The sequence below is a fragment of the Triticum dicoccoides genome, chromosome 3B (assembly GCF_002162155.2).
Source record: "Triticum dicoccoides isolate Atlit2015 ecotype Zavitan chromosome 3B, WEW_v2.0, whole genome shotgun sequence".
NCBI classification, from domain to species: Eukaryota; Viridiplantae; Streptophyta; class Magnoliopsida; order Poales; family Poaceae; genus Triticum; species Triticum dicoccoides.
In genome coordinates this window covers 781178420-781185949 of record NC_041385.1, presented here as the reverse complement: position 1 = coordinate 781185949, position 7530 = coordinate 781178420, and positions in this window count along the sequence as shown.

Here is a 7530-nt window from a genome sequence, read left to right as displayed (position 1 = left end):
CAACGAGGATTGGCAGGCTGCGGGACAGAGGATGGATGTATGTGGTGGCGTAGACCGCAACGACTAAGGTAGATGTGTATGAACGGCGCAACATCAGCAATTGTATCCGCTAGAGAGATTTGTGGTGGCGGAAGGGTGTATTGGTGGTGGGTAAGAGAACTAGGGTTGGAGGAGGAAGAAGAGAAGGATGGCGATCTGGCGGCGTTGAACCCAGCCGTGGTGAAGAGGGGTTGCGCCAGGAGAGGTGGAGGGACCGGCGGAGGAGCCATGTCGAGGAGATAACCTAGGTGACTGATACCATGAATATTATGAGATTCTGAATATGTATTAGGGCCTCAAAGGGCTGTTTATATAAGATACAATTCTTGGAGGCCAAGAATAGTAGAGATAGATTACAACTTGAACTACCAAATATATGTAAACCGGATATACTCTAATAGACACGATGGTGGGCGTATCACTCACCAAGGCATGAGGGTCAAAGTAACTGGCAGTATCATTCGCCACGGGATACCATATTTCGTCTTTGATGTGTTAGCCAACTCCCTGAATTCTTCAAGTCTAGGCACATCAATGGATATTCTACTGCAAGCTTGTTTTCTTATGTTTGTTTTGTAATGAGTTTGATGATGTAAACATATGCCCTTTTTTATCATCTTTTGCTACCTTGCATCTGTTTGGTGTAGGTCTGATACTTTGCCCTAACTTTGTGCTTGGTGTTCTAACTTGGTTCATCCATAGCAATCTGAGGGTATTTAAGCTAATTTGGAGATTATCAAGAAATCTCAAACTTTCTGCTGCCCTCATTAGAAACATCCGATCCTTTGTCGTCGGAGTACCCATTGATGGTAAATTGGTCCGATTTCGGACCAATTTACCATCAATGGGTACTCCGACAACAAAGGATCGAATGTTTCTACTGAAGTTGGCTGCACCTTCTCCCACATGATACCAAAATGGCACGTAGATTATGCCTAGTTGATACCATTTCATTATTGTAATAATGGCAGAATTTTGGTTTTAGCCACGTACATGATTATGCCTATTCGGTGGTGTGTACCATCTCTTTTATTATTGTAATAATGGCACATAGATTATTATGGCTATTTGGAATTTATTATTGTAAGTATGCATATTTGCTGATTGAGACAATTATTGCTACTGTTACAATTGATTATGCATCGCTACTGATTTTCTGTTTCAACTGATTATGTGTTTGTGAAATTTATGCCTGAAGTTTTCTGTTTAAAGAAAACAAAAGTTCTAACGTAGTAAAAAAAATATGCCCAACCACCCCCGCTGGACCGGTAAGTAGGCAGCAAATTTTTGCACCCAATTCAAGCCCAACATGGCGATTCGGGCGGCCGAATGGCCCACTACAGGCCCAGCAACATGGAACAACAGGGCTAGGACGATAAATAATAGAGGAGTTCGAAATGTATGCCGCACCGGGTTATTTAAGCCGGTCGAGGCGCCTCCCCGCTTCCGAGGTGGGACTAAACCTCACCTGTGCGGGCGCCACGGCCCCCACTTCCCCCGTGAGGTCTGGCGCTCAATTCCCACCAGCGTCTCAAATATCTCCTGTTCTCCCATCTTCTTCAAATCATTTTGCAGAATGTAGAAATTAGCAGGAGTGAATACTTTGGCAGCATGCTCCTCAATGTCCTTATATTCAGTAACCACCGGTGGTACTTTCTGATTGGCTTCATAGTCATCATTCGCCTCGTTCTCACGGAGGCGAACTATGCAGTTCTCATAATGCACTACCAAATCAACTATGGTCATACCATAGTCGAGGTGAAGGTGAAGGGAGGAGTTGAGGCTTTCGCTCCTCTGGTTACTACCCATACCAAGAAAAAATCCATCCGAAAGATATGATGCTGCCCACAGTCTCCTCTTCCTATACATCCTCCTAGGCCACTCTTCGGTTTTATCTGTCTCCCATTTATTAACAAAGGCGGTCCATCTCTCCTCAAAGTTCTCTTCAGAGGTGGCATAGTACATGAGCGATCTAAACTCATCTAGTGACTTGTAATGTAGGTTCCTCTGCATATTTTTCTTGATATGCCACGAGCAAATACGATGGAGCACATCTAAAAGGACACTCCGAATCGCTCGGAACATTGCAGCGTCACCGTCTGTGATAATTGACTTTGGCTTCTGCTGACAGTTTGCCCTCATAAAAGTCTGGAGCAGCCACACATACGTCGCTTCGGTCTCGTCCGAAACAATGGCGCACCCAAAAACTGTTGTGCAACTGTGGTTATTAACACCGACGAAGGGGACGAACGGCATACCATATCTGTTCATTTTATACGTGCTCTCAAACACGACCACATCTCCGTAGTCCTGATAGTCCCTCCACGACTGTGCATCACACCAGAACATACACTTCAGCCGCCCTTCCATATCTAGCTCGTACTCGAAGAAGAAGTCTGGGTCCTTCGCCTTTCTGCTCCTCATAATGCCCACTGCCGTCTCAGCATCACCCTTTGCTATGAGCTTCATCTTCTCTCTGCAGCAAAGGTTGTACACGTCCCGCCTAATAAGTCTGCATTTGTCGTATGAACAGTACCTACTGATGAAGTTGTCCACAATTATATGCTTCCTGATTCCAGCCCCTTGCATAGCCAGTATCTCTGCCCTTGTGCCATCTCCAAACCGTCTGTGTGACCACAAAAAAGGAACCTCGTCGGGTCGAGCCATCGCATGGTTGTGATCATCCACGAATGACGCGACGAACCAAACTCCTTGTGCCCTGTCCAATTTCACCACCATCTGTGCACCGCACTCGCATCGAGTCTCGGGTCTAAGCCTGTGGGTGCGACCCTCCATGGTTATGAATTTCCTCAGGCTTCTCCCTGCCCTAGAGCAGACAAACCGCCTGAACCGTATTATTCCTGAAGCACCCTTCCCTCATTTCACCTTCTCTCTCCTGATGATGAACCCATGTTCTTTGGCGTGCTTGTTGTAGAATATATATGCATCCCCTTGTGACCGAAAAGTCATAGCCATGACCTTCCAATGTGTCTCCAACACGCGCTGTTGGTATTGTGCCTCCTCAATGTCCATCTCTGCTTCGTCGTCACCACCATCGGGACCATCTAAACCCTCCTACAAAATACATATGAAACTATGTCAGTTTTTATGATCTATTACAAACTACCGCGCGCAGTACAAAATGTTTGAACGAACCTCGCTCAAGTTATCGGCCCACGATTACTCAAAGTTATTTTGCTCATTCTCAACGTCCACATCTTCCTGTAAATTAAAAACACAGACAAATTATTACACATATGGTACTCCGCCAATTGAAAACCGGAATCAAATAGACTTCACTTACGTTTTCACTGTCTGCACCATGTTAATTATTCGCAAAATCTTCTGAAGGTAAGATATCATATGATGACCATGAATCGTTATAGTTGTTCTCATCTTCTTCATTACTAGGATCATTATCGGTCTGACCGACATCATTTGTACCATTATCATCGGCCGTAAATGAGGTTTTTTCGTCCATTTAAACACATGATAGTACCAACACTGCACATCTTTCCCTAATTATATATATATATATAAAAAATAATTTATTTAATATTTTTTAATAATAAATCACGGATTGACTCTCCGGGTTCACCATCACTTTCATTAATAAAGTTGCAAATAATTGCCCACCACTGCCATATAGGTAAGAAAAACGTTTCGCTAAAGATCTGAAAAAAGCCATTAGAAAAAGATCGAAAAGAGAAAGAGCTACCCGACCCAACCCAACCCTTCACGACCCTGCCTCCCAAAATCCCAATCCCATCTCGACTCCAGCGCGCCGCCACCTCTTGCCCCGCCCCGCCCCGCCGGCGCTCCGCCTCCCGTCGCTGCACGCCGTTGCCCCTCCCTCGCCGCGCCGCCGGACCGCCCATCGTCGTCGCGCGCTTCCATGGCCTACCCTGCCGCCGCGCCTACCCCTACCGCAAGTGCCCCCACACCCGCGCCCATCACCGGCATCTATACGCGCGACCTGTTGCTCCGTCGCCGGGCGGCTGCAGGAGGTGGCCGGCGTCGCCCCGTCATCAAATCCCCTAGCCACTCGATCTCATCCGCCGCATGTTGGCTGCCCGTACAGGATTGACGCGCCCTATATCCGGCGACCCGCGGCTACTCCTCCCAGCCCCGGATCTGCTCTCCCGCCACCTGCGACCCACGGCTTCAATGATCCATGCCAAGGGATGACGACCAACTCGTCTGCCCCCTTCCCCGTGCAGCTGCCTCTGAGGCTGCAGCAGCCTTCGCACGAGGCCACTACGGCGCCACCTATGCTGTCCTGAAGTTCCGTCAGATTCGTCAATTTTAGTTTCATCAGTTTTCGTCAGATTAAGTTTCATCAGATTCAGAAAATTCAGTTTCGTCAAAGTTTCAGTTGTCAGTTAATTTCTCGCGCACGTTGGCGCTCGGCGCTCGACGTCGTCCACTTCCTCACATCACTCGAGCCCAAGTGCGTGCAAGTTACACCAGCCTTTGATTTATATATCTACCGTCCACCGATCAGTGACACGAAAAGGTTGGGCGCTCTGAGCTAGAACATAAGCTGATTGATGAGATGAATTAAAATGCTTCTGATTGGTTAGGCCCTCAATATTTCAAACTGAAGTCCAAGGAAGAAGGATTAGGAATACCAGGTAAGAAGCCCATGAGTTAGGCATGCACGTGCACAAGGTGCTGATACATTGTTCCAGATTTCCAGTGGACGCTGGTGTTGTTGGCTGACATCTCCGGAGATGTACATCATGATGGTTACCAAGACACGACAATGATCTAAATGCTACAGACCTGAATGAAATACCATGACTGCAGGTCGTTGCTGATTTGCGTTCGAAGAGGTGCAGCAACCAGAGAGAAGCAACTGAGGTAATCGACGATTGAAAATAAGTAAATGATGCCCTGATGGATTATCATGTATATAATGCCTATTATTGGAAAGAGTGATGTTTTGCTCTGAAAATAAATGATGCACTGAAGAATAGTGAAATCTTGGCATCCGATTCCTTTTGCAGGCTATGCTTTTAACTCAACCAAATCTGCATTGTTAGTTGCTCTTATAGTCTGTTTGTAGCTGATTGGGGGACAAACATGGGCAATGAGCAGCTTATTTTGATGACAGTGCAATCAAGGACTCACATGTTCACTGATGAATCTACCTCTATTTGGTACTGTGTATATACATGAAAATAGTAGCATCGTCTTTGCATGGTTCTTTTCCGAATCAGCAACACTGCATGAGGGTCTTCATCGGCAATGTATATAGTGATGCTTAACTGCTGGTTTGAATTATTTGGATGCTTCAGTTGTCAGACATGTATGTGCAGAGAGTTGAAGCTTTGAAATTACATAATATATCTAATGAATATGCATGTTTATTCATGGAACTATGCTCCATCTGTTTGATCAATTTGTTCGATGCATATGCTCATTCATGTGTTGTCATAGTGACTTGCCTGCACTCATTGTTGATCGCAAAGAAGTGAGTTGGTCCAGAAATTGCAGCTGAGATGGAGCTCGGCAGGATGGCTAGACAGGCCCAGCTTGGTATTAGTCTTCTCTAAAATTCTATGTAGAAGTTTTTTCCTAGATCCAAGTACATTGTATTATTATTTTGCAGGTGTGATCCACAGAAGAGATCACATTTTCAGTCCAGTCATAAATGATTATAATTTATTTACTCATGTTCATACTAAATGTTTTTTTAGCAAAGTTCATACTAAATGTTAAAAGGGTCAATCCACAAGATTTGTCTGATCCCCGGTTCATTTTTGAACTATGTCCACGTGTTCTATCAAGGATCGTTTTGTCGCATATGGAACTGACAAGCAATTTTCTTACCAGAATTATCATATTTGTAAGGTAGATCACCCATGGGTTCTGCACTTCACTAGAAATAACTTGTAGCCTTGACCTGATAAGTTATTGTTGTTGTATTATGAATTATTCATAGTACGAGACCAAATTTATAGTTTTAGTTTCATACAATTTTTTGTTATTTGATAAATGGAGATTGTCATTATCTTCTGTTTGCATGCCAGAATTTGGCGGTACATTGTAACAATTTTTTGGCTTTATATTTATCTATCTCGATGCGTGGGTTCAAGGATATTCTTTCTCCTGTTGCAACGCCTCCCTGATATTGGGTGGCAACGTTTCAATGTTGTCGTGCCGTGCAGTCGGGTGTTTTGGGTTCGTTGTTTTGGTGGACAGGGCATCTAGCACCTTCTTCATAGCGAAACATGGTGGTTGTGCTTGCACATACAATTCTTAGAAAAATTGAGTGCATGCTAAACTTTTCTCTCCCGTTGCAACGCACGGGCATATGTGCTAGTAATTGAAAAACACATTATCCCACGTTAAATTCTACCATACGGCAGGAACAGGAACTGGAAGCTTAGTAGAGATCCAATCTTTGTCCAGTGCAAAAAACAAAACTGAAGCAGAGAGAGCACTGGGATTTATGTAGAACTAGAATTTATTTGTTTTCTTGGTACCAAACACAACTAAAACCACTCTAGAACCACCACCTGAATGGCGAGCGTGCAGTGTAACTGAACACAAACATCCATCTAGTGGTTCAGGCGGTTCAGGTACTGCGGCGACGGTGGATTGGTCGTCTTGAATCTAGTGGTTGTAGAATATACATGCATCCCCTTGTGACCGAATAGAACACACTCCTGAAGGCCCCATGGTTCAGGTACTCCCGCTTGTACATCTGAACACAGGTGAAGACCACAAGAATTCCTAGTGGGGACTGAACCGAAAGTGGACAGTGAGGAAATTTGTAACACTAAACTTCAAGTGAAGAACAAAGTACCAAACATTATTATTTATTGTATTATTTTTTGAAGATCCCTCTGACCCCCTACCCCAAAGAAGTTGCAGTGGTGGTGACAAACCGTCAGTGGTGGTGTCGATGTCGTCCGTCAACGCCGATGGGGCCTTTAGGCACGGGCCTCCGGCGTGATTCAAGACGGCGGCGACGTAGAAGACGACCAATCCACAAGCGGGAGTACCTGACGGATCCGCGGCGGCGGACGAGTTAGGTCAACGTCGGCGTCTTGGACGAGTGTTGTACGCGCCGTGGGACGTCCGGACGGTTACACGCGGCGGACGCGGTGTCGTTGTGGAAGTCGGCGACGTCCAAGACGTAGCCGGCCACTTCCCTAACCGTGACCGCGACGTGGGAGATGGCGGGGTTGGAATCGCCGGCGTGGGAGATCGGGATTGTTAGAGGCGGCCGTCGATGCGGAGAACGGCGACGTCCAACACCGGGCCGGCCACCGGCGACGGCGGTCTTCCACTCCTCAGCCCACCGGCGACGATCCAGATCAGCCGCCGCGTGATCACCGTGCGGCAGGCCTGATCGATGGAGTGGTCGTCCAAGTTTATTTTTCTTCTTACTCACGTGTATTCGTATGGCCGGGATTGTACGTCTACAATACGAGGTGGGTATACGTTTCTTCCGTATGACCTTTCTGCCCTTCTACGTTT